Source organism: Ornithorhynchus anatinus, chromosome 4 (assembly GCF_004115215.2).
Source record: "Ornithorhynchus anatinus isolate Pmale09 chromosome 4, mOrnAna1.pri.v4, whole genome shotgun sequence".
NCBI lineage: Eukaryota > Metazoa > Chordata > Mammalia > Monotremata > Ornithorhynchidae > Ornithorhynchus > Ornithorhynchus anatinus.
The window spans coordinates 117,072,352-117,098,006 of record NC_041731.1 but is presented as its reverse complement, the minus strand read 5'-3'; the positions used below and the strand labels follow the sequence as shown (position 1 = coordinate 117,098,006).

At 44.9% G+C, this 25,655-nt stretch overlaps 1 long non-coding RNA gene and 1 other non-coding gene across 2 annotated transcripts in view; both read left to right on the top strand.

Moving 5' to 3' along the window:
• The first annotated feature begins 1,348 nt into the window (after window positions 1–1,348).
• Window positions 1,349–1,485, top strand: LOC114811764. The gene has a single exon (XR_003759460.1). It is a non-coding gene; the product is annotated as a small nucleolar RNA SNORA7 (small nucleolar RNA).
• Window positions 1,486–6,217: 4,732 nt separating this feature from the next.
• LOC114811100 overlaps window positions 6,218–25,655 on the top strand; it is a 39,077-nt gene continuing 19,639 nt past the window's right edge. Inside the window, exon 1 of the long non-coding RNA XR_003758799.2 lies at window positions 6,218–6,334. This is a non-coding gene — a long non-coding RNA (uncharacterized LOC114811100). The remainder of the gene's footprint in view (window positions 6,335–25,655) is intronic.

The window sequence follows — 25,655 nt, the reverse complement described above, 5'->3', positions numbered from 1 at the left end:
AAAGATGTGATGTAGCCCAGCGTCAAATTATTTCATGTTGCAGTGGGGCTGTTGGGAGACCAGTTCAGCTTGGCAGACCAACCTAGAAGGCAGCAATTGGGAGTTGGACTGATTTGAGATGCTCTCCTTTGAAAGCGAAGGACTCAGAATGATTGGGAGACCTAGAGATGGGCCCATCAATAAAGATAGGCTCTGTAAGGGGCAAATCAATCAATCACTCAATCAGTGGTATTTATTGATTGCAGTAGGTGCAGAGCACTTTACTAAGCACTTGGAAGAGTACAATACCACATAGTTGGCAAAGTCATCCAGCCAGCATGCAACCATCTTTCAATTGATCCATCGTGTAATGAAATTTATTGAACACTTCCTATTTGCAGAGTAATAATAATAATGTTGGTATTTGTTAAGCGCTTACTCTGTGCAGAGCACTGTTCTAAGCGCTGGGGTAAAAAGGGTAATCAGGTTGTCCCACATGAGGCTCACAGTCTTGATCCCCATTTTACAGATGAGGTAACTGAGGCACAGAGAAGTGAAGTGACTTGCCCACAGTCACACAGCTGACAAGCGGCGGAGCCGGAATTCGAACCCATGACCTTTGACTCCCAAGCCCGTGCTCTTTCCAGTGAGCCACGCTGCTTCTTTACACACACAAATATGGAGTATAGATTGTGAACCCCTTGAGTGACAGAGTCTGTGTCTTATTTCCACTTGTATACCTTTTACCAGGGTTTAATACAGTAAGCGCTTAGTAAATACTATTATTACTACTACTATGATCTCCATTAGACTTGTGCTTGGCTAGAATTTCACCATCCTGTCATCCTTAAAGAATAAGAATAATAGTATTTGTTAAATGCTCACTATGTACCGAGTATTGTACTAAGCTCCGGGATAGATATAAAATAATCAGGTTTGATCCAGTCTCTTTTCCACACAGGACTCATAGTCTAAGGGGGTGGGAGAACAGTTATTGAATTCCCCCATTTAACAGCTGAGGAAACTGAGGCACAGAAAAGTTCAATGACTTACCTGAAATCACAGATCAGGTAAATGGCAGAGCTGGGATTAAAAGGAAGGTTAAAAGACTCCCAGGCCTGTGCTCTTTTCATTAGGCCATGCGTCTCCTGGGCAGGTAGCATGTCTACCAACTCTGTTATATTGTACTCTCCCAAGCACCTCGTACAGTGCTCCTCATACAGGAAGTATGCAGTAAATAAGGTCGACTGACTGATTGATTGCTTTTCCAACAGAGCATCGGTACTTGCTTAATAAGTACTATTTATTGAATGCTTACTATGTGCAGAGCACTGTACTAAGCATTTGGGAGAGTGTAAGGAAATTGGTACCCCTCTCAGGTTGCACCTGGAGAGTTTCCAGTACTCTACCAGTCTCAGCTACGAGAGGGAGAGTCAAGAAGAGGCCTACCCATTCCATTCCTAGCTTGGCCAGTGGCTAGCGAGTGGCAGGCTATCTGCTACAAGTTAAAACTCCCCTGTGTTGGGCAGCAGCGGCACCAGAGAGAGTTGAGGGCGGAGACTCAAGTTTACTGCGAGAAAAGAGGCGGTGTTAAACCACTTCTGTATTTTGACCAAGAAAACCCTATGGATTCACTACCAGAAAGATTGCAGATGGAGGTGGGACATTCCAAGAGAGATGTGTCCATGGTGTCGTTTTGGGTCGGAGATGACACAACAGCATAAGACAAGACAAGGAAATCGGTAGATACTGTCCCTGCCCTCAGGGAATTTCCAGTCTAGTGTGTGCTATTACTATCTATGTTACTATATCAATCACCTTACCCCGTCCTATCTCAATTCGCTACTCTCCTTCTACTATTCAGCCAGCACACTTTGCTCCTCTAATGCCGATCTTCTCACTGTACCTCACTCTCGTCTACCTCATCGCTGACCCCTTGTTAACATCCTCCTTCTGCCCTGGAATGCCTTCCCTCCTCAAATCCAAAATTACTCTCCCCACCTTCAAAGCCTTATTGAAAGCACATCTCCTCCAAGAGGCCTTCCCTAAACCCCCCTTTCCTCTTCTCCTACTCCTTTCTGCTTTGCTCTGACTTGCTCCCTTCCCAGCCCCACAGCACTTATTTATTTATATTATGTCTGTCTCACCTCTAGACTGGAAGCTCCATATGGGCAGGGAATGTGTCTTAGTCATTCATTCAATCTTATTTAAAGAGCGCTTACTGTGTGCAAAACACTGTATTAAGTATTCATTGTTCTCCCAAGTGTTTAATGCTCTCTCGATCACAAAGTAGAACACGCAAGAAGCACTCAATAAATGCGATTGAATGAATGAATGAATATGTCCTTGACAAGAGTTTGGATTACAAAACCTCACATTTGCATCCAATTTATGCATTTTCAAGCTCGTAATATTATTTGTTTAGTGTCTGTGTTTGCTAGGTGCTGAGTTAAGCACTGGGGTGGATATACGATAACCAGGTGAGTCACAGATCTTGTCTTGCCTGGTGGCTTGCAACTGTGTGTAGTGGGGCGGGGGGGGGGGGGGGGGGGGGGGGGGGGGGGGGGGGGGGGGGTTATAGCTATCCAGGACCAGAAGAGTGAAATTAAGAATAATAATTTACAAATTAAACAAGAGAAGACAGGGGATAAAAGGATAAAATAAGAAAATAAAAGTACCCTTCAGGGAGCAGTTCTTGGTTCTAGTCCACCATCATCTCCCTGGCACTTGAAGCTATTATTATTATTATGGTATTTGTTAAGCGCTTACTATATGTCAGGTAATACTAATAATAATGTTGGTATTTGTTAATACTATGTGCCAAGCACTGTTCTAAGCCATGGGGTAGATACAAGGTAATCAGTTTGTCTCATTGTAAGTACGGCTTACAGTCTTCATCCCCATTTTACAGATGAGGTAATTGAGGCACAGAGAAGTTAAGTGATTTGCCCAAGGTCACACAGCTGACAAGCAGCGGAACAGGATTAGAACCCAAGACCTCTGACTCCCAAGCCCAGGCTCTTTCCACTGAGCGACACTGCTTCTCAATACTGTTCTCTGTAGTGTTCTAAGTACTGTTCTAAGTGCTGGGGTAGTTACAAGGTAATCAGGTTGTCCCACTTGGGGCTCACAATCTAAAAGTGTTTTGAAGTGTTTAGAACAGGCCAGGTCTCATGAACCCCTGAAGTTTGTGTATATCTCCACTGGCCTAGTAGATAGAGCCCAGACCTGGGAATCAGAAGGATCTGGGTTCTAATCCTGACTCTGCCACTTGTCTGCTGTGTGACTTTGGGCAAGTCAGTTTACTTTCTGTGCTTCAGTTACCTCAGCTGTAAAATCGGGGACATGGACTGTGTCCAACTTGATTAGCTTGCATCTACCTCTGTGCTTACCCTCTCAGGGTTGTACCTGGAGAATTTCTACCAGTCTCGACTACGAGAGGTAGAGTCAAGCAGAGGCAAACCCATTCCATTCCTAGCTTGGCCAGTGGCCAGTGTGTGGAAGGCAATCCACTACAAGTCAAGACTCCCCTTTCCTGGGCAGCAGTGGCATGGGAGAGAGTAGAAGGGGAGCACTTTCAAGCACTTTCGCCTAATTTTAATCTCATTTTAGCTTCCTCGAGGGTGGACACTCAAGTTTACTGTGTCTCTGAGGAGGCAGTGATAAACCACTTCCATATTTTTATCAAGAAAACTCTATGGATTCACTACCAGAACAAATTGCAAATGGAGACCGGGCGTTCTAGGAGAGACGTCTCCATGGTGTCGCTATGGGTCCGAGTTGACTCGAAAGCATAAGACAAGACCCCAGTGCTTGGTTCAGGGCCTGGCACATAGTAAGCACTTAAATACCATTTAAAAAAAATACCATTAAATACCATTAGGGAATCACTTTCTCTCCTGCACAATCCCAGCCCTCTGCACTCTTCTACTGGGAGCTATCTCGGACGAGAATAGCAATCATTTCCGCCTGCCAGGCCCAGATGGTTCCTGTCCCTGGTGGAGGAAGAGAAGAGTTCCTTAGCAGCCTTGTAAAAGGTTAGCCCAGTTAGCAGACATCTGAAAAGTTAGCCCCGACCGCTGTATTTTCCCCCACTCTTCCATTTCCAGTCGGTTTCCTTTAGTTAAATGGAGGCCACTAGGGTGTGTTGGCAGTCCGGCAAATGGCCTTTTCCTCTCGCTGTTGTGTTTAGAGCCGCTTTTCAGATGAGCAGTGAGCGAAGCCAAGGAACAAGCGAAGCTGGTTGTAGAGAGCTTGTTGCTGCCAGGATTGAGCAGGGATAAGAGCCAAGGGAGTTGTGGGGCTGCAAGACTAATGGGCACAAGGCACAGATGCAGAGAGCGGGGCCCTGTGGGCTTTGTGGACAGGTCAGGCCTGGTGTAGCCATCATTAGGGATGATCAAACCAGACCACAGCAACCACAGGCCACTCCAGTGCTGTCTGGGCCTGAGAACCGCACAAGCCGGCCTCCAGACAGAGGACAGACATCATGCAGACATCAGGGTTAGTCAACTCTGCTGGCACCTCTGCCTCATCAGCTTGTTATTATTATTATTAATAGTAATAATAATGGTACTTGTTTAGCACTTACTACATGCCAAACACTGTTCTAAGAGCTGGGGTAGATACAAGTTAATTAGGTTGGACAGACTCCGTGTCCTACATGAGGTGTACATTCTTAATCCCCATTTTACAGATGAGGTAACTGAGGCCCAGAGAAGTTAAGCGATTTACCCAAGGACACACAGTGGACTGGTGGAGGATCTGGGATTAGAACCCAGACCCTCCTGACTCCCAGGCCCTTGCTGTGTCCACTAAGCCTTACACCACCCTTCTTTCTGGGAGTCAAGTCATCATAAAACCTGCTAGACTGTCTGCTTCTGAAGGGCAGGGATCATGTGGCCTAATGGAAAAAACATGGGCCTAGGTATCATAGGATCTGGATTTTGATCCCGGCTCTGCCTCTTGTCTGATGTATGACAATGTACATGTCACTTAATTTCTCTGGGCCTCCGTTTCCTCATCTAGAAAATGGGGATTAAATACATGTTCAATCAATCATACATAATAGCGTGTATCATTAGCATGTATCTACCCCAGCTCTTAGAACAGTGCTTGAAACATAGTAATGCTTAACAAATAGCACTATTATTTTCACCATTATTAAATCTTTAGCATAAAGTAAGGACTCAATAAAGGCTAATTGTTGATTGACTGAAGACACCTGGTATGTATATCAGGTGAAAGTGATTTGGGGGTAGAAGGGAATTGGGCAGGAAGGGGGAAATACTTAGGAAAGTCCGTTAGCAGTTAAGAGAAGCAGTTCTTGTCTTTGGAGTAAATGAGGGATTGACCTGATCTTTTCTTCCTCACCTACAGACTGCTTTCTAGTGATTGGGATGGAAAGGAGCTCAGAAATCCAGATCAACAGTGGCAGTAGTCATCGTGGTGGAGGGGATGGTAGTGGGTCAGTTTGGGCTGTTACTAGTTTCTCTGCTGCTGCCTGTGCCCTTTATGGCTAGGGCAGGAGAGGCTGGCCTTCCTCCTCCAACCAGTACTTGTTCCAAAGCACTAATGGGGGTCTCAATAGGCCCTGTCAGTTGCAGTTGGGTGGTGGAGACCAATTCATGACTCTCCTCTCTGCACCCCGCCTTGCACACTATGCTCCTCTAATTCTAACCTTCTGACTGTACCTCAGTGCCATGTATCTCGCTACTGACCTCTCACCCACACCCTGCCTCTGGTGTGGAACATCCTCCCTTATCGTATCTGTCAGGCAGGTATTCTCCCCCACCCCCTTCAAAGCTTTATTGAAGGCTCATCTCCTCTAAGAGGCCTTCCCTGACTAAGCCCTTCTTTAGTCTTCTCCCACTCCCTTCTGTCACCCTAACTTGCTCTTTTTATTCATCTTCCCCTCCCCACCACACTTATGTCCATATCTGTTATTTATTTGTATTAATGTTTGTCCCCCCCATCTAGACAGTAAGCTCATTGTGGGCAGAGAATGTATCTGTCTATTGTTATATATACTCTCCCAAGTGCTTAGAACAGTGCTCTGCTGTTCCCAATAAATACGACTGACTGAGAGGACATGGGGCCTTGGTTTAATATTGCAAAGGGCAGAGGCCCTCCCTGTCTGGGTGAGAGCCCTCGACTGCAGGGGTGGCTTGGGCTACCTTGATTGCCAGGGCCAGGGAGAATTCAGGGCAGCTGCAGAAGCTTGCTTCAAGCTACAGGCTGGCTCCCACTTCAGGAGCCTCACCAAAGACTCTCTGCTCCTCACTATATCTACGTTAGCCTTCTGGAGCTTTTCCTTCTGACTGGATCCGGAGACGGGGCTCACTCAGAGGAACTGGTAAAAGCTCTGCCTTTGAGAGCAAGCAGTTGTATCTTGGGTTGTGGGTGGGAGGCTCTGGGAGGAAGCAGATGCATCTGATGGGGGTTCAGCCTGTGACCCTTGGCCCAGACATGACCACCAGAGGGATTGAATGCTTTTTGGGGGTGGCAGGGGCCCCGTGGTATGGTAGCACCCTGAATAGGACACAGGACGAGGCCACTGTCTCAGCAGGAATAAAAACGTGGCAGGTTATCTTTCACAGATGGGCACTACCCTGCCCCTGCTCCCTCCCTACCCCCCCCCCCCCCCCCCCCCCCCGCCCCCAATCTCCACATATACCCACAATCAGGGGAGATGGGTGGTCACTCCCCCTGCAGAAAAGATTGAGGAAAGGAGCATTTTTAGGGCAGAAAGGCAGCAAAAAATCCAGATGTAGCAGTATTATTAAGTACCCTAATTTTTCCACAAGGACATGTGCTGGCTCAGAAACATAAAATGAACGGGTTACAGGCTGAGAAATCAGAGGCCCAGAGGAGATGTTTAATCACATAATAGGATTCAGCTAGGGAATGCTTCTTTCCTAATTCTTCCTTTGAATGGGAGTCATAAAGGTTTAGAGTTTGCCCTCAAGAGATGTGGTGAAGAGGCAGACGATGGAGAGATGAGAGCAGTCGCCAGACCAGCCTGGAATACACAATCAGTAGAGGATTTTTTCTCCTTGCCCAGAGGCTTTGGAAAGACTGTGGTTCCTTGAGGCAGACTGGTAAATAGCAAAAGGCACTGCAACTAGCAAAGGTATCAGGGCAGTCCACTCAGGATCACACCTGGAGAGTTTCCAGCATTCTAACAGTCTCAACTATGGCATAATAATGAATAATTATGGTATATGTTAAGCATTTACTATGTGCCAGGCACTGTACTGAGTTGAGGTGTAAACAAGCAAATCAGGATGGACACAGTCCCAATCCTCACTTTACAGATGAGGAAAAGGAAGCACAGAGAAGTGAAGTGACTTGCCTAAGGTCACACAGCAGACAAGTGGCAGAGCAGGGATTAGAACCAATGACTTTCTGACTTCCAGGCCTGAGCTTTATCCACTGTGCCACACTGCTTCTCGTTCCACTCCTAACTTGGGCAGTGGCTAGTGAGTGGAAGGCAGTTTGCTACAAGTCAGAACTCCCCTGTGCTGTACAGCAGAGGCACGGGAGAGAGTCGAGAGCAGATACTCAAGGTTACTACATGGAAGGAGACAGTGGTAAACCACTTCCGTGTTTTTACTAAGAAAACTCTATGGATCCACTACCAGAATGATTGCAGATGGAGGAGGGGTGTTCTGGGAGAATGTGTCCATGGAGTCACTATGTCTAGACAAGACAAGAGTTGAGTGAGCAGGGAACATGTCTGCCAACTCTGTTGTATTGAACTCTCCCACACATTTAGTACAGTACTAGGCCCACATTGAGCATTCAATAAATACCACTGTTGATGATGATGACTTTGAGGGTCTTTTCAGTCTCTTTCACTCTCACACCTATGATTTCACCAAAGGGACAGAGTCTGTAACTTTTGCTCTGGTTACAGTCTTACTGAATGTAAACTTGTTGTGGGCTGGGAATGTGTCTACCAACTCTGTTACATTGTACTCTCCCAAATGCTTAGTACAGTGCTTTGTACACGTTAGTGCTCAGTAAATACCACTGATTGTGTTCACATAAGTCAGATATTTTAAGAGGTGCTATGGATAGCCTTAAAGTAGTTGAGGGAGCTGGGAGAGAGTGAGAAAAGACAACAGTCTAGTCTGGCAGTTAGGGGAAAAAAGAATCCATCTCAGCTCAGGATTAGATGCCTCTTTCCTATAATGTGTCTCAGTTTTATAAGAGCTTAGGAAATATTGCTGAGAAGCAGCATGATCTAATGGATAGAGTAATTTACTACAGTTGTGTGATCAGAAGATCTGAGAGTCAGAGGACCAAGGTTCTAATTCCAGCTCTGCCACTTGCCTGTTGTGTGCTTTTGGGCAAGTCCCTTAAATTCTCTGTGCCTCAGTTTCTTCAGTAGTAAAATTGAGATTACATAACGGCACTCCCTCTCAGACTATGAGCCCCATGTGGGACAGGGACTATCCAGCCGGATTATCCGGCTAGTGGCAAGACCACAGCCCTGGGAGTCAGAAAATCTGAGTTCTAATCCAGGGTTCTAGATCAGGGTTTTAATCCGCTTGAGAAGCTGCATGGTTTAGTGGAAAGAGCCCGGACTGGGAGTCAGAGGTCATGGGTTCTAATCCTGACTCCTCCACTTATCAGCTGTGTGACTTTGGGCAAGTCATTTCTTTGTGCCTCAGTTACCTCATCTGTAAAATGGGGATGAGTGAGCCCCACGTGGGACAACATGATTACCTTTTATCTACCCCAGTGTTTAGAACAGTGCTTGGCAAATAGTAAATGCTTAACAAATACCATCATCTAATGATTATTATTATGCCAGCTCTGCCACTTGCCTGTTGTAAGAGTTTGAGTAAGTCTTTTAACTTCTCTGTGCCTCAGTTTCTTCATTAGTAAAATGGGGATTATTTATCTTCACTCCCTTCCTCTCAGACTGAGCCACATGTGGGACAGGAACTATCCAGAGGGATTATCCACCTGGGAGTCAAATAATAATAATAATGGTATTTGTTAAGTACTTACTATGTGGCAAGCACTGTTCTAAGCAATGGGGATTCAACTGTTAAAAGGGGATTCAGTAGTTAGACTGTGAGCTCCATGTGGGCCAAAGACTGTGTCTGACCTGTTTACCTTGTATCTCCCCCAGCTCATAGAGTAGTGCTTGATACATAACAAGGAGATGGCACCTCACAGTCATGAGGAACCTCAAGAAAAGCTCCATGTGGCCCAAGATGTGTGGGTGAGGAGAGTTGGGCTAGAATGGCTAGAATGACAGTCACCTCTTCAGGAAGCAGTGGGGGAAACTGAAGCCGGATAAAGCATAAGTGAAGAGCATGATCCTGACAAAGCATCAAAAGCTCTCCTAATAATAATCATTATTATATTGGTTAAGTGCTTACTGTGAGCCAAACACCAAACTGGGAGCTGGGGTAAATACAATTTAATCAGGTCAGACAGAGTCCCAGTCTCATAGGGGGTTCACAGATCAGGGACAAGGGAGAGGAGATATTGAATCCCCATGTTAAATATGGGGAAACTGAGTCCCAAAGAAATGAAGTGACTTGCTGAAGGTCATACTGTGGGCAAGTGTCAGAGCTGGAATTAGACCCCAGATTCTCTGATTCCCAAATCTGTGCTCGTTCCGAAAGACCCCACTGCTTCTCTCTGGTTTGTCCGTTTGTTTGTTGACCTTCTGTGGGAATCAATCAATCAATTGTATTTCTTGAGCACTTGCTGTGTGCAGAGCACTCTATTAAGCACTTGGGAGAGTACAGTGTGACAGAGTTAGTAGACCCGTTCCCTACCCTCCAGATGGTCACCTATCTTCCCAGAAGATAATTGACAGTTTATAGATACAGTAAATCAAAATAAAATCTGTAATTTTTTTTAAACTTTTTCCCAAGTTCCAAGTTGTTGGACTACTTGGTGCAGAGGTACAGTTTCTATTACATCTCACTCAATTGCTTATTATTATTAATAATAAGAGTAATAACGATAATAATAACGATCGTAATAGTGGTATTTAAGAACTTACTAAATGCCAGGCACCAGGGTAGATACAAGATATTTAGGTCACAGTTTGGGGCAGAGAGAAAAGAGGTATTTAATTCCCATTTTAAATATGAAGAAACTGAGGCTCAGAGAAGTTAAATGTAGACAGCACTACCATCTTTTCTGTCTCACAACCCACAGTTTTGGCATTATCCTTGACTCATCTCTATATTCAACATGCATATTCATTCTATCACCAAATCCTTTTGGTTTTATATTCACAACATTGATAAAATCCACCCTTTCCAAACTGCGATTATGCCAACCCAAACACTAGAGAAGCAGCATGGTCTAGTGGAAAGAATATGAATGGACTTGGCATGTCAGTTCTTGGAGTTCTTAGTCCCCCTCTGTTCTCCATCAGTACTCACTCTCTTGGTGAACTCATTTGTTCCCAGGGCTTCAACTATTATCTCTATGCAGATGACACCCAAATCTACATCTCTTCCCCTGTTATCTCTCCCTCCCTCCAGGCTTGTATCTCTTCATGCCTTCAGGACATCTCCACCTGGATGTCTGCCCGTCACCTAAAATTCAACATGTCCAAGACTGAGCTCCTTATCTTCCCTCCCAAACCCTGTCCTCTCCCTGACTTCCCTGTCGCTGAGGACGGCACTACCATCCTTCCCGTGTCTCAGGCCCGTAACCTAGGTTCATCCTTGACTCAACTCTCTCATTCAACCCACACATCCAATCTGTCACCAAAACCTGCCAGGCTTACCTTCACAACACTGCCAAGATCTGCTCTTTTCTCTCCATCCAAACTGCTACCTTGTTGGTACAATCACTCATCATACCCTGACTGGATTACTGCAGTCTGGATTACTCTCTGATCTCCCAACCTCCTGTCTTTCCCCACTCAGTCTATACTTCATTCTGCTGCCTGGATTATCTTTCTACAGAAACTTTCAGGGCATGTCACCCCCTTCCTCAAAAATCTCCAGTGGTTGCTTATCAACTTTCGTATCACTCAAAAACTCCTCACTACTGACTTCAAAGCTCTCCATCACCTTGCCCCCTCCTACCTCACCTCCCTTCTCTCCTTCTACAGCCCGGCCCACACACTCCACTCCTCTGCCACTAACCTCCTCACTGTGCCTCATTCTTGCCTGTCCCACCACTGACCCCAGGATCCACATCCTACCTCTGGCCTGGAATGCTCTCCCTCCTCGCATCTGCCAAACTAGCTAGCTTCCCCACTTCAAAACCCTACTGAGAGCTCATCTCTTCCAGGTGGCCTTCCCAGACTGAGCCCCGTTTTCTTCTGCTCCCCTCCCACCTTCCCTACTCCCTCCCTCTGCTCTTCGCCCTCCCCACAGCACATGTGTAGATTTGTACATATTTATTATTCTATTTATTTCATAAATTATGTGTATATATCTATAATTCTACCTATCTTGATGGTATTGATACCTGATTACTTGTTTTGTTTTGTTGTCTGTCTCCCCCTTTCTAGAATGTGAACCCATTGTTGGGTAGAGATTGCCTATATTAGTTCCCGAATTGTACTTTCTAAGTGCTTAGTAGAGTGTTTGCACACAGTAAGTGTTCAATAAATACGATTGAATGAATGAATGAGATTTAATGTAAGAAATAAATCAATATGAAAGAGGACCACAAATTAGATAATTACAGGAGAGAACACATAATCATGGAGAAAAACAATTTAAATCTAATAAAGGGTTAGGTGGATAGATGAGTGATTTTTGTGTGGTTTTTGTAAGTGGTGAATAAGATCAAATGTAATTTGAACTCAGAAAACATCTTGAACACATTTTTAAAATTGTATTACATTCAAAACAACTCATTTTGCCAAACACATTTGACTTTAACTTTTAAACCCATGTCTAATTAAGAGAAATGTCATCCATCTGCTTCTGGTTCATTTCCACTTAAATCATCCAATTGTCCACAATACCTTCTCAGCTAAGCAATACATATTCCCAGCTGCAGAAACAAAATTCCTTCCTCACCTCTTCTGCCTGGTAAAAAGCTAGATTTTGGTTTTTAAAAAATTTTCATCCAGTAAATGTAAATGGAAAATAGCAAATTACATCCCTTACCTCTCCCTCTTCCCCAGTTTCAGGATCCCATCTGCATTGGAGTTGCATCAAGAGGATATAACAAGGTTGTTTAAAAGTCTAAGTCTAGTTGTGCACTTTGATCCACACCTCCCCAGCTGGTAAGGAAGAACCTCATCCCGAGAGGGGGACACTTTCTCTTGGAGGAGATGAGTGGCCAAGCTCCACTACTTAGCAAATTCTCATGATGAGTTAGTTACTCCAGTTCACTTGGAACCTCTTCAGTGTTTCAGAATTTAACCTTCGTCATGGACACTGAAGGAAATTCCCATAAGTGCTTTGGCCATTCCAGTGGCCTCCTGCTCTTCCCAGACCCAACTCTGAGTCCCCTGTGATTGAAAAATCCAGTTAAGAACAGCAGAGATGGCTTTGGGGTTAATGGAGCCCTGGGGGAAAGAAGCATTAGAAAAGCATTGTGGCCTAGCCCACTGGAAACAGGATTGGGAGTCAGAAGACCTGGGCTTATTTATTTGTTTATTTTATGGTACTTGTTAAGCATTCATTATGTGCCAGGCCCTGTACTAAGATCTGGGGTAGATACAAGGTAATTGGGTTGGACACAGTCCGTGTCCTACTTGGGGCTCCCAGTCTAAATTCCCATTTTATAAATGAAGGAATCGAGACACTGAGAAGTGAAGTAATAATAATAATGTTGGTATTTGTTAAGCACTTACTATGTGCAAAGCACTGTTCTAAGTGCTGGGGTAGATACAAGGTAATCAGGTTGTCCCACGTGAGGCTTACAGTCTTAATCCCCATCTTACAGATGAGGTAACTGAGGCAAAGAGAAGTTAAGTGACTTGCCCACAGTCACACAGCTGACAAGTGGAAGAGCTGGGATTCGAACCCATGACCTCTGACTCCCTAGCCTGTGCTCTTTCCACTGAGCTATGCTGCTTCTCTACCCAAGGTCATACAACAGACAAGTGGCAGAGGAGGGATTAGAATCTGGGTCCTTCTAACTCCCAGGCCTGAACCCTATCCTGCTGTGTGACCTTGGATAAATCACTTGACCTCTCTATGCCTCTTCGTGCCTCCTTTTTCCTAGCTGTAAAATGGCAATTCAATGCCTGTCCTTCCTCTTCCTTAAACTGTGAGCTCAATGTGTGACAGGGACTGTGTCTGATCTAATTTGTACTGGACCTTGCTCAGTACTTTTATACTAGTACTATTTGAAGCCAGGAAGAATCTAAAATCCAAATGCTGAGGCTTTCAGAATTTGTTCTTAGATATGCTTCCTGAGTTGGATGGAAGTCCAATTAGAGACAGCTTCTGGCCCAGGATCCATTTCCCTTTCCCAGCTGCCAGTTTGGTGGGCAGGCCAGGAATCTTCCCTGTTCTGGGGGAGCTATTGTTTCATTCATTCATTAAATCATATTTATTGAGCGCTTTTTGTGTGCAAGCACTGTACTGATTGGGAGAATAATAATAATAATGATGATATTTGTTAAGTGTTTACTATGTGCTGAGGCACTGTTCTAAGCACTGGAGCAGTTACAAGGTAATTAGGTTGTCCTGCATGGGGCTCATAGTCTTAATCCCCATTTTACAGATGAGGGGGCTGAGGCCCAGAGAAGTTAAGTGACTTGCCCAGAGTCACATAGCTGACAAGAGGCGGAGTTGGGATTTGAACACATGACCTCTGACTTCCAAGCCTGGGCTCTTCAAAATAAGCCACGCTGCTTCTCAATACAAGTACAATATACACTGACATGTTTCTGCCCATAATGAGCTCACAGTCTAGAAGGTGAGACAGACATTAATGTAAATAAATTAATAGATAGATTATACATACATTATAACTGCAGTATAGATGCAGTTATATACATATGTGCTGTGGGGATGGGAGGGAGGATGAATGAAGGGAGCAAGATGGGAGGGAGGATGAGAAGTGGGGAGACATGAATCAACCTGTCTTTTAGAAAAATGATTTAGGTGAACAGATTGAAGTATGGACTACAATGGGGAGAGACAGGAGGCAGGGAGGCTGGTGCAGTACTCAAGGCAGGATAGGATGAGTGCTTGCATCCGAGTGGTAGGAGTTTGGATGGAGAGGAAAGGGAGGATTTTAGCAATGCTGTGAAAATAGAACCGAAAGGAATTGGTGAAAGATTGAATATGTGTGTTGAATGAGAGATGAGTTGAGGAAAATGTCAAGGTTACAGACCTGTAAGATAGGGAGGATAGTGGTATTGTCTAGAGTGATGGGAAAGACAGGGGGAAGACAAGGTTTGGGTGGGAAGATAAGGAGTTCAGTTTTGGACATGTTGTTTGAGGAGTTGGCGGGATATCCAGGTAGAAATATCCCAAAGGCAGGAGGAAATGTGAGATTGCCAGTCAGCTTCTCTGTTCCTCAGTTTCCTCATCTGTAAAATGGAGATTAAATACCCATTCTCTCTCCCCCTCAGATTGTGAACCTGCTAAACCTATATATACCCTATTACTTAGAGTAGGGTTTGTAGCAAGTGCTTAACAAATACCATAATAAAAAAAATACTGACAGACCAGGATTAGAACCTAAGGGCTCTAGTTTCCCGAGCTGTGCTCTTTCCCCTGCACAACAGGTGGTCTAGAATCATTTTAAACAGTGCTTGCAAAGCCCTCCATGTCATTGCAGACCATTTGGATGAGGATTGTGCTGGAATGTGAACAAATAAATTCCTTGAATTCATTCTGTTCCTCACGAGATTTTCTCATTTATAGTGTAAGCTGGTTGTTGGTCATTATATGAAACGGGTATACCTCATGGCTGCAAATTAAAGACTTGTTCACTAAAAAATGAAAATAATTTTCTTACATAATAATAATGGTGGTATTTGTTAAGCACTTACTATGTGCAAAGCAATGTTCTAAGTGCTGGGGGGATACAAGCTGATCAGGATGTTCCACGGGGGGCTCACAGTTTTAATCCCCATTTTACAGATGAGGTAACTGAGGCACAGAGAAGCTAAATGACTTGCCCAAGGTCACACAGCAAATAATTGGCAGAGCTGGGATTAGAAACCAGGTCCTCTGGCTCTCAGCAGGCCCATGGTCTTTCTAGGCCATACTGCTTCTTAGTAGAGCAAATGCCTACTGAGACTAAACCATTTATGACCAAAGACCCACCTAGGATGTTTCTGCACGGTGGGTAGTGAAGACCGCAGTGTTTACCAAGGCAACCAATGACATCATCATCATCATCATCAGTGGTATTTACTGAGAGCTCACTATGTGCAGAACACTCTCCTAAACACTTGGAGAGAGTAGAGTACAAAAATTGGCAGACATGTTCCCTGCCTACAGCGAGCTTACAATCTAGAGAGGAAGACGGACATTAATATGGATAAATAATGTATAATATAAGATTAAAAGATACACACATGAAGATGTGTACTCCTGCTGGGTTATGGAACTATAGCACAGCAGTGGCACATAACTGAGGATACTTGTTGTCCTATGCTGCCAAGTTGTGTCCGACCCATAGCGACACCATAGACACATCTCTCCCAGAATGCTCCACATCCACCTGCAATCGTTCTGGTAGTGAACTCCAAAGAGTTTTCATGTGTAAAAATATGGACTTGGTTTATCACTGCCTCCTTCCACACAGTAAACGAGTTTCTGCCCTCGACTCTCTCCCGTGCCGCTGCTGCCCAGCACAGGGGAGTTTTGACTTGTAGCAGATAGGTTGCACTCACTAGCCACTGCTCAAGCTAGGAATGGAATGGGTAGGCCTCAGCTTGACTGTCCCTCATGTAGTCGTGACTGGTAGGGTACTGAAAACTCTCCAGGTGTGACCCTGAGAGGGGAAATTGAGGGTACTCCAACCGTAAATGAATTCTGCACATTAAAGACCTTTGTGTGTACTCAGCATTGTGCTGCTCTCCTCCTCGCCTTGTTGTTTCACTCTACACCCTGGTGGAAAAATGTCTGGCAGGCACAGGAGAGTGAGAGTAGTGCTGTGTAAGCCAATATCACTATAATTAATTGTGTTGCCTAGTTTCTCAGTCCTGAAGTCTCAAACTTGTTCTTGATGGGAGATTACATAGATAGGACTCAGGATTCCTCAGAGATCTTTCTCTGAGAAACACTTCAGTTGTCGCTCTTCAGTATTTACTAGGCACGAACAGAGGGCAGACCCATGTATCAGGTGTTCTAATTCCTTTTTTTAGTTCAGACAAGTTCTGCTCCTGAAAGTCTGGGGAAAAGAATAATCATTTGATCCACAAATAAATCTGGATCTTTTCCTGGTCTGAATCAATAATCCAGTCTCTTAGAAGGCTGCAATAAAAAAATGGTAATTAAATGTGCTGCTGGAGAGGAGGTAGAATGACATTATTTCCACAAAGTTGCCAATTATTGCACAGTAGTTTGATCCTTATTGAACAGGGATGTCTAAAAGCCTAGTTCTTGATGAGGGAAGCATAATTCTATTTTACTGTAAAGAAAGTTTTCCTTGCCTCATACCTCACCCTCTATTACATAAATGTTCCCTTCCATGTTTTTTTTTTTTACTTTTTCACCAGTAACCTCAGCACTAAATTTTATTTTTTCCTAGTATCATTTAATAAATCTCACAGTTTTCTCATATCTGTCTAAATGGCACATGTGAGTGGTATGCTGTGCCCACGAATCCGCTTCTTTAGAAAATGTCTTTGACTTGTAAATGTTACCTAATGAGGTGAGGTAGAGAACTGAGTTTTCAAGATAACCGAGGTCCAAGATTCCTTGGAATAATTGAATGTTGGGGATATAGGACAGTCACCTCTCTCAATCAGTCATATTTATTGAGCGTTGACTGTGTGCAAGGCACTGAACTAAACACTTGGGAGAGCACAATATAATAGAGTTGTTAGAGTCTGTCTTTGCTCTCAGCAAGCTTACCATCTAGAGGGGGAGACAGGCATTGAGATGAACTACAGGTATGTACACAAGTGCTGTGGGGCTGAGAGTGGGGTGAATAAAGGTTGCAAATTAAGTGCAGAGGCATCTCTCCTAATTTTGCACCCATCAGGGGAGAGGGTCTGTCTCTTGCTAATGCCATCACTCCCCTTTCTCCCCCACTATCTTTACACAAAGCCTAATGGAAGGAGCGTAGGGCTGGGAGTTAGGAGGTCTGAATGCTAATCCTAGCTCTGCCACTGGTCTCCTCTGCGACTTTGAACAAGTCATTTCAACTCCTCTGTGCCTCATTTTTCTCACCTGTAAAATGGGAATAAAAATACCGGCTCTCCCTCCCTCTTAGATTATGAGCCCCATGTAAAATTAAACATGTTCCTGAGCTGATTGTCTTGCATCCAGGTGCACTTAGCACACAGTAAATAGATGCCCTGACTATATCATGGTAATAATAATGGTAATACATGCCATCATGAATTTCCTGTTTGGTCTCTCCTTTTCTGCTGGAATATTTCTATGTGCTTATCCTCACACTTCTATGTGTGAGGAGGAGCGTGGCCTAGTGGATAGAGTATGGGTCTGGGAGTCAGAAGAAGGTGAGTTCGAATCCCTACTCTGCCACCATTCTGCTGTTTGACCTTGGGCAAATCACTTAACTTCCCTGTGCCGCAGTGGCCTCATCTCTAAAATGAGGAATAAAACTGTGAGCCTCATGTGGGTCAGGGACTCTGTCCAACCCCACATGTGTCCACTGCAGCACTTAGTACTGTGCCTGCCACATAGTAAAGTACTGAACAAATACCACAATTACTATTATGATTATTAATTGCTCCACTTTACAATTCAGAATTACGGTACTTAACTCTTCTCTTCCTCTATTTTCTGCCAGTCTGCCTCTCCCTAGTGGGAGATAAGTTGCTGAGCTCATTTGTAGTTTGGCTTTTCCCTTCTGCTTCCAAACTTCTCTTTGAGTTTTATTAGGTGCTTCAACTTGCAAAGGAAGACCTGAGTGTGCAGAAAGAATTGCTCTAGGTCCTAGTTGAGAGAGGGACAGTGTGCGTCCACCTGTGTTTGCAGGCATTGGTTTTGAATCTGGTTAAGATTCTGTTCCACTGTTTGATATTAATAAGAAGGGTTGGGCTATAGTAATAATAATAATAATGTTGGTATTTGTTAAGCGCTTACTATGTGCCGAGCACTGTTCTTAATCCCCATTTTACAGACACTGTCCCACTTGGGGCTCACCCTTTCACCCCCATTTCACAGAAATGAAACTGTGATAACTGAGGCACAGAGATGTTAAGTGATTTGTCCAAAGTACTTGTCTAGCAGACACGTGGTGGGGCCAAGATTAGATCCCAGGTCCTTCTGCTTCCCAGGCCTGTGCTCTATCCACTATACAAAAGCATCTCTCCTCACCTTGCCGCCCTGTCCTCACTTCCCACTTCGATGATCAGGTCTCCGCTCTCAACTCCACCCTCTCTACTTATCTCAACTCTCTCTCCCCCCTTTCCCTCCGCCGCTCTCGCTCCTCTAACCCACAGCCCTGGATCACCTCCTCTGTCTGCCTCCTACACTCCTATGCTCGAGCTGCTGAGTGCTGCTGGTGAAAGTCCAAGCACCAAGCTAACCACACACACTTCAAATTTAACCTTTCCTGCCTTAACTCTGCCCTCTCCTCTGCCAGGCAAAACTTCTTCTCCTCCCTCATCGACACCCATGCCCATAACCCCCACCAATTGTTCCGGACCTTTAATTCTCTCCTTAGGCCCCCTGTTCCTCCCCCTCCCCCATCTCTCACCCCCAGTGATCTGGCCACCTACTTCATCACAAAAATCAACACAATCAGGTCTAAGCTCCCCAGAGTCACCCGTCCCCCTCTCTCCTCCCCCCACCAACCCTCTCCCCTACTTTTCCATCCTTCCCTGCAGTATCCTCAGAGATCTCCTCCCTCCTTGCAAGTGCCACCCCTTCCACCTGCGCCTCGGACCCCATTCCCTCTCACCTTATTAAAAACATTGCCCCTGACCTCCTCCCTTGCTTAACTTCTATCTTTAACCACTCAATCTCCAATGGCTCCTTCCCCTCTGCCTTCAAACATGCCCATGTCTCCCCATCCTAAAAAAACCCGCTCTCGACCCCACTTCCCCTTCCAGTTATCGCCCTATCTCCCTACTACCCTTCCTTTCCAAAATCCTAGAACGAGTCATCTACAATTGCTGCTTAGAATTTCTTAACTCCCATTCTCTCCTGGACCCCCTCCAATCTGGCTTCCGTCCCCTCCACTCTACCGAGACTGCTCTCTCTAAGGTCCCCCATGCCCTCCTTCTTGCCAAATCCAATGACTCCTACTCCATTCTAATCCTCCTTGACCTCTCTGCTGCCTTTGACGCTGTCGACCATCCCCTCCTCCTCCATACCTTATCTCACCTTGGCTTCATTGACTCAGTCCTCTCCTGGTTCTCCTCTTATCTCTCTGGCCGGTCATTCTCAGTCTCCTTCTCAGGCGCCTCCTCCCCCTCCCATCCTTTAACTGTTGGAGTTCCTCAAGTGTCAGTTCTTGGCCCTCTTCTGTTCTCCATTTACACTCACTCCCTTGGTGAACTCATCCGCTCTCATGGCTTTGACTACCATCTCTACGCAGATGACACACAGATCTACATCTCCGGCCCTGTTCTCTCCCCCTCCCTTCAGGCTCGCATCTCCTCCTGCCTGCAGGATGTCTCCACCTGGATGTCTGCCCACCACCTAAAACTCAACATGAGCAAAACTGAGCTCCTCATCTTCCCTCCCAAACCCGGTCCTCTCCCAGACTTCCCTATCACCGTGGATGGCATGACCATCCTTCCTGTCTCTCGGGCCCGCAATCTCGGTGTCATCCTTGACTCGTCTCTCTCGTTCACCCCACACAACCTATCCGTTACCAAGACCTGCCGGTTTCACCTTTACAATATCGCCAAGGCTCCTCCCCACCCAAATGGCTACCTTACTGCTACAGGCTCTCGTAATATCCCGCCTAGACTACTGTGTCAACCTTCTCTCTAATCTCCCTTCCTCCTCTCTCACCCCGCTCCAGTCTATTCTTCACTCCGCTGCCTGGCTCATCTTCCTGCAGAAATGATCTGGGCATGTCACTCCCCTTCTTAAACACCTCCAGTGGTTGCCTATCAACCTCTGCTCCAAACAAAAACTCCTCACTCTAGGCTTCAAGGCTCTCCATCACCTTGCCCCTTCCTACCTCTCCTCCCTTCTCTCTTTCTACTGCCCACCCCTCACGCTCCGCTCCTCTGCTGCCCACCTCCTCACCGTCCCTCAGTCTCGCTTATCCTGCCGTCGACCCCTGGGCCACGTCCTCCCGCGGTCCTGGAACGCCCTCCCTCCTCACCTCCGCCAAACTGATTCTCTTCCCCTCTTCAAAACCCTACTTAAAACTCACCTCCTCCAAGAGGCCTTCCCAGACTGAGCTCCTCTTCTCCCTCTACTCCCTCTACCGCCCCCCCCTCACCTCTCCGCAGCTTAACCCTCTTTTCCCCCCATTTCCCTCTGCTCCTCCCCCTCTCCCTTCCCATCCCCTCAGCACTGTACTCATCTGCTCAACTGTATATATTTTCATTACCCTATTTATTTTGTTAATGAAATGTACATCGCCTTGATTCTATTTAGTTGCCATTGCTTTTACGAGATGTTCTTCCCCTTGACTCTATTTATCGCCATTGTTCTTGTCTGTCCGTCTCCCTCGATTAGACTGTAAGCCCGTCAAACGGCAGGGACTGTCTCTATCTGTTGCCGACTTGTTCATTCCAAGCGCTTAGTACAGTGCTTTGCACATAGTAAGCGCTCAATAAGTACTATTGAATGAATGAATGAATGAATGAATGAATGAATAGCCACCCTGCTTTCTCAAAGTGCTCAGTACCGTGCTCAATAAATATGACTGATTGATTGAGGAAGGGCCATCGGCTCCTCTACTTTCTCTAATATAGTTTTGCTTCCAGAATTGTTAGAGACTCGTCAGACATGGAACAACCTATAAATTCTGGATTTCCATGCTTGGGATTTAAAACATGTACCTTAGCATTGTTGCCAACATACATCCCCCTCCCTCCTCACATCCACAAAACTAGCTCTCTTCTCCAATTCAAAGCCCTACTGAGAGCTCACCTCCACTAGGAGGTCTTCCCAGACTGAGCACCCCCCTTTCCTCTGCTCCTCCTCCTCCTCTCCCTATCACCCGTACTCCCTCCCTCTGCTCTACCTCCTTCCCCTCTCCATAGCACTTGTGTATATTTGTACATATTTATTACTCTATTTTATTAATGATGTGTATATATCTATAACTCTATTTATTTTGGTGGTATTGATGCCTGTCTACTTGTTTTGCTTTGTTGTCTGTCTCCCCCTTCTAGACTATGAGCCCGTTTTGGGGTAGGGATTGTTTCTATTGCCAAATTGTACTTTCCAAGCGCTTAGTACAGTGCTCTGCAGGCAATAAGCACTCAATAAATACGATTGAACGAATGAATGAATGTATTTCAATTTCCAGGAGCCGAAGAGCTTTAAGCTCCTCCGTGATTTTCCCTAATAATAATAATAATAATTGTGGTATTTGTTAACCACTTACTATGTTCCAAGCCCTGAACTAAGCACTGGGATAGATGCAGAATAATCAGGTTGGACGCAGTACTACATATAGCTCATTGTCTAAGTAGGAGGGAAAAAGGTCTTAAATATTCATTTTAAAGATGAGGAAGCCAAGGCACAGAAGTTAAACAACTTGCCCAAGGTAGTTTACAACTTGCTCAGAGTAGCGGAGGTAACGGAATTTGAACACAGGTCCCCTGATTCCCAGGCCTATACTCTTTCCACTAGGCCACGCTGTTTCCCCTAACTCAATATTCCTTTTGCCTCTGTCAATATTGATGGGGGAGGTGCTCTGTCCTGCTCTCCTGCTGTGGCTTAGACCATCTGTCTATATTGGAAGTCGTAGTGTGAAAAAACAGGGCTCTATTGGTTTATGCGATGCAGGAGATAAGGAGGCTTCGTAAACAATTCATAATAACCCAACCACCCTGGTGGTACTGTTGGCTTTGCAGATTGTTCTACATACCATATGGTAGATAGCTGTCAAGTGAGACAAATGAACCACGAGCAATCTAAAACAGATTTCTGGCAGCATCAGAAAACTCCCCGGCTATACTAGATCTCTAGGGAGATTGAAATTTTCACTGCAGAAGAAGGGGTAGCAAAAGATGAAAATGATGGAGGAAGGAAATACCTGCCAGGTTGTAGTGATTGCTGGCTTATTCTACAGGCTTTTTAAGGAGCCGTGAAATGAAAACCAAGGAAACAGGTGCCCAAATGCCCAAGATTGTATAGCTGGAACAGATTATGTTATATAGCTTTCTGAGAATTTAGCCTTGAAAATTAATTTTTAAAGCTGCTTATAAATCACCAAGTTCTCTTGCCTCTCCCTGCATCCTTGCCAGGGGGTTTGGGAGGTTCTTCTTGGAGATGAGGTGCCCCTGGGACTGGGCCCCAGGAGATGTTTTGAGGGCAAGAAGCCCCCTGCTTCCATTACTATCGTCCAAGTGGATTCACGCCTCTGGCCAAAGCCCAGCATTCTGCCCCACATTCCCACCCTGCCTTGCTCTAAAGCAGCAGAAAGAAGAGAAGCAGTGGAGACACCCAGCCTCAACACCTAGATCCTTATTGAAAGCATGTCTCCTCCAAGAGGCCTTTCCAGAATAAGCCTCACTTTTACTCATCTCTTACTCCCATCTGCATCACCCTGACTTGCTCCCTTCGCTCTTCCCCACTCTCTGCCCCACAGCACTTATGTATATATCTGTAATTTCATTCATTTGTATTGATGTCTTTTTCTTTGTATTAATGTCTATATCCCCCACCCCTCTAGACTGTGAGCTTGCTGTGGCCTGGGTTTGTCTCTCTTGATAGTTGTACTGTACTTTCCTAAGCGCTTAGTACAGTGCTCTGTACAGAGTAAGTGCTTAGTAAATACAGTTGAATGAATAAATAGATCATTGGGAATGCAGAAGGGGAGGCTGAGGCTGTAGCTGTGCCCATCACTGTGGGACTCTGAGCTGTGAATAGCCCACAGCTCTACCCTTTAGCCACAGCACCCTGTTGATTTTCTGTTTAAATTTTCTCTATTTCTCCTTACCTTTTATTCTTTCATGTTTTATGGTTTCATCATTCATTACATGTCTATTACCAGTCCTTTCTCCCCCTTTTATTATTAGATTGTGAAATCCTTGAGGGCTAGAGACCATGTCTAATTCCCACCCAAATGTTCTTTCCCATGCTTAGAACAGTGCTTTGATGATAATGGTACTTGTTAAGAGCTTACTATGTGCAGAGCACTGTTCTAAGCACTGGGGTAGATGCAATGTAATCAGGTTGTCCCATGTGGGGCTCACAGTCTTAATCCCCATTTTACAGATGAGGTCACTGAGGCACAGAGAAGTTAAGTGACTTGCTCAAAGTCACACAGCTGACAAGTGGCAGAGATGGGATTAGAATCCACGTCCTCTGACTCCCAAACCCTAGCTCTTTCCATTAAGCCATGCTGCTTTGCATACATTAAGCCCTTAATAAGTGTTAGTACTTCTGGTTCACTATGGGCAGGGGATGTGTCTGTTATATTGTATTCTCTCAGTGGCTTAGTACAGTGCTCTGTACACAGTAAGTGCTCAATAAATATGACTGACTGACTAGTACAACTACAACCACTGTGTTTAGAAGAGTTCTGGGCACTCTTGCTACTAAGTGCTTAACAAATACCATCATTATTACTATTATTCAATCAATCAATCAAATTTATTGACCACTTTCTGTTTGAAGAGCACCATATTAAGTCCTTAGGACAGTACAGTGTAACAGAGTTGGTAGACACATTCTCTGCCCATAATAAGTTTACAGTCAAGAGGGGGAGACAGACATTAATATAAATAAATTACAGATATGGACATAAGTACAAGTAAAGCTAAGGGAAGGGTGAATAAAGGAAGTAAATTCAAGTACAAGGGTGAGGCAGAAGGGAGTGGGAGAAGAGAAAATGAGGGCTTAGGCAGGGAAGGCCTCTTGGAGGTGATGTGCTTTATAATCAGGTTTTGAAGCAGAGTCAGGGAGGAGGTTGGGATGGTGAGGGGTTCGGGGGAAAGGAGAGAGTGAGAGAGACATGGGTCAGGTGAGGAAGGATGGGAGATCCACCTCCTTGTCGTCAGGGATTATGTCTGTTTATTGTCATATTGTATTCTCCCATGTGCTTAGTACACTGCTCTGCAAACAGTAAGTACTCAATAAATACGATTGAATGACTGAGTGAATCCCCAGTAAAGCACCGGGCCGGCCCTCCAGAGCTAATGAGTTGAGTCCTCTGGAGGACTGCGGTCAACTGTAAAGCATGAAACTGGATGTAAATTTAGAAAAGTAAGTGATGCTCATTGCAAAAGCATCACGGGGGCCTGTCCTGGCTAAGTTTGGTCAGAGACCCTGAGAATGGGCTGGATTGGCCCTGGACTCAGGATACCTACTCGTTGAACGAAACCTCCAGCCCCACACTGGGCAGAGAAAGTAATTATCAATCAATTAATCGTATTGATTGAACACTTACCATTTTCATAGCTCTGTACTAAGCACTTGAGAGAGTACAGTCAAATCAATAGCCAGAATCCCTCCTCTCAAGGACCTTACAGCTAGGGGGAGGCATTCATTCATTGGTTCAGTCGTGTTTATGAAGCACTTACTGAGTGCAGAGCACTGTACTAAGTGCTTGGGAGAGGACAATACAACAATCAACAGTCACATTCCCTGCATACAAGGAGTTTACAGTCCAGAGAAAGTCACTAAAGCGAATAACGAGTTTTCTCAGACTAATCACCTCTGCTCCTCCTCCCAACCCCATTGCCTGGACTCCCTCTCTCTGCTGGACTTCCTTCCCTACCTCACAGCATTTGTGCATATATGTACATATTTATTATGTTATTTATTTTATTAATGATGTGTATGTATCTATAATTCTATTTATTTATATTAATGCTATTGATGCCTGTCTACTTGTTTTGTTTTGTTGTCTGTTTCCTCCCTTCTAGATTGTGAACCCATTGTGGGTAGGGTTTATCTCTATTTGTTGCCAAATTGTACTTTCCAAATGCTAAGTACAGTGCTCTGCAAACAGCAAGTGCTCAATAAATACAATCGAATGAATATCAGATAGGAGTAAATGTTAGAATATAAATTATAGAATATTAAGAGGCTTTCCCCAATTAAGTCCTCTTTTCCCCAGCTCCCTCTCCCTTCTGCATCATCTATGCTCTTGGATCTGTGGCCTTGGGGCATTTTATATTTGCTCCACTTATGTACTTATTTCATTCAATAGTATTTATTGAGCACTTACTATGTGCAGAGCACTGTACTAAGCGCTTGGAATGTACAGATCGGTAACAGATAGAGACAGTCCCTGCCCTTTGACGGGCTTACAGTACTTATCTAGAAATCGTGCATTATAAACTACTTATATTAGGGTCTGTCTCCCTCTTTAGACTCTAAGTTCATTGTGAGCAGGGAGCATGTCTACCAACTTTGTTGTGTTGTACTCTCCCAAGTGCTTAATACGGTGTTCTGCACACACTAAGTGCTCAATAA